The sequence below is a fragment of the Portunus trituberculatus genome, chromosome 49 (assembly GCF_017591435.1).
Source record: "Portunus trituberculatus isolate SZX2019 chromosome 49, ASM1759143v1, whole genome shotgun sequence".
NCBI lineage: Eukaryota > Metazoa > Arthropoda > Malacostraca > Decapoda > Portunidae > Portunus > Portunus trituberculatus.
Genome location: NC_059303.1, coordinates 929,003 through 931,320, shown reverse-complemented (window position 1 = coordinate 931,320; position 2,318 = coordinate 929,003). Strand labels below are relative to the sequence as shown.

Sequence of the window (2,318 nt, the reverse complement as noted above, 5' to 3'; positions counted from 1 at the left end):
AAGTTATGTTAACCTAATCTAATCTTATGTGTGTGTGTGTGTGTGTCAGAATATTAAATTATCTTAACCTAACCTATTCTAATCTTGTGTGTGTGTGTGTTTTGCTGTTTGATCTGCTGCAGTCTCTGACGAGACAGCCAGACTTTACCCTACGGAACGAGCTCAGAGCTCGTTATTTCCAATCTTTGGATAGGCCTGAGACCAGGCACACACCACACACCGGGACAACAAGGTCACAACTCCTTTATTTACATCCCGTACCTACTCACTGCTAGGTGAACAGGGGCTACACGTCAAAGGAGACACCCAAATATCTCCACCCGGCCGGGGAATCGAACCCCGGTCCTCTGGCTTTTGAAGCCAGCGCTCTAACCACTGAGCTACCAGTATGTGTAGTGTGTGTATTTACCTAATTGTATTTACCTAATTGTAACATACGGGAAAAGAGCTATGCTTGTGTTGTCCCGTCTCCATATCTATTAATGCCCAGCTTTTTCTTAAAATCATGAATATTCCTTGCGTTGACCACTTCCACATCTAAACTATTCCATGCTTCCACCCTTCTATGAGGGAAGCTATATTTTTTCACATCTCTCCTATAAGTGGCCATTTTTAGTTTTTTCCCATGCCCTCTCGACATTCTTTCATTCCACATACACAGATCTTCCCTATCCATTTTTCCATGCCAATCATCACTCTGTATATTGCTATCAGGTCTCCCTTTCTCTTCTGTTTTCCAGGGTCGGAAGTTGCATTCTTTTCAGTCTGTCTTCATAAGTCAAATCTCTTAAGTCAGGCACCATTTTTGTTGCAGCCCTCTGTACTTTCTCTAGTTTCCTTATGTGTTTCTTTAAGTTCGAGCCCACTGTATTGTTGCATATTCAAGCCTCGGTCTTATCATTGCAGTAATTATTTTCTTCATCATTTCTTCATCTAAATATACGAACGCCACTCTTATGTTCCTCAATAAGTTCAATACTTCTCCAATTATTTTGTTTATATGTCTCTCTGGCGATAGGTCATTGGTAATTGTCACCCCAAGGTCTTTTTCTTCATGACTGTGTTTTTATGTCTTCATTTCCTATCTTGTACATATTCCTGATTCTTCTTTCACTCTTGCCAAACTCTATTTTCTTGCATTTTGTCGTGTTGAACTCCATTTGCCATGTACAGCTCCATTTCCATATTCTGTCCAAGTCTTCCTGGAGTAGTTCGCAATCTTTGTCACATCTCACTTTTCTTAACAATTTTGCATCGTCTGCAAATAGGCTCACATAACTGGACACCCCATCCACCATGTCATTTATGTAGACCGCGAACATTACTGGTGCCAACACTGATCCCTGTGGAACTCCACTCTCCACCAAGCCCCATTCTGATGGTCTGTCCTTAATTATTGTTCTCATTTCTCTTCCTACTAAAAGTCTTCCATCCATTTTAGTAAACTGCCATGCACTCCTCCTACCATTTCAAGTTTCCAGATCAGTCTCCGGTGTGGTACCTTATCAAAGGCCTTTTTTAAATCCAGATATATTCCATCAGCCCAACCATCTCTTTCCTGTATTACATCTATCACCCTCGAATAGTAACATATCAGGTTTGTCGTGCATGAACGCCCTTTTCTAAAACCAAATTGACACTCACAAAGTATGTCATTTTTCTCCAAGAAGTCTGTCCATCTATTCTTCACCACCCTCTCACACATCTTAACTACCACACTTGTAAGTGACACTGGTCTATAGTTCAATGGGTCTCTCTTGTTACCTGATTTATAGATTGGGACAATGTTAGCTCTTTTCCAGTCTTGGGGCACTACACCTTCCCTTAATGAGGCATCAATTACTTCACAAACTTTTTCTGCCAGTTGCTCCCTGCATTCTCTTAAAATCCATCCTGATACCCCATCAGGTCCCACAGCTTTTCTCACTTCTAAATTCCCCATCATATTCTTGATCTCCTCCACAGTTACTTGAAACTCCTTCATAATCCCTTTCTGTTCCATTACCAGTGGTTTGTCAAAAGCAGTCTCCTTTGTGAATACCTTCCGAAAGCATCCATTCATAGCCTCTGCCATTTCCTGGGATCTTCACTGCATACTCCATTTACTTCTAAACTTTCAATACTTTCTCTATTTTTGATGTTGTTGTTCACATGTCTGTAAAAAGCCTTGGTTGGTCTTTACATTTATCAATTATATCCTTTTCTTGTTTCTTTCTTTCTTCTCTTCTAATCAACACATATTCATTTCTTGCTCTTTTGTAACTTTCCACTGCTTAATCCGTCTTTTCCTTCTCCACCTCTTCCATGCATCCTCTTTT

General features: G+C 40.5%; 1 non-coding gene across 1 annotated transcript; it reads right to left on the bottom strand.

Annotated features, from left to right (window-relative positions):
- Window positions 1-316: 316 nt before the first annotated feature.
- Trnal-caa lies at window positions 317-393 on the bottom strand. Its single transcript has one exon. It is a non-coding gene; the product is annotated as a tRNA-Leu (tRNA).
- Between the last annotated feature and the right edge of the window lie 1,925 nt (window positions 394-2,318).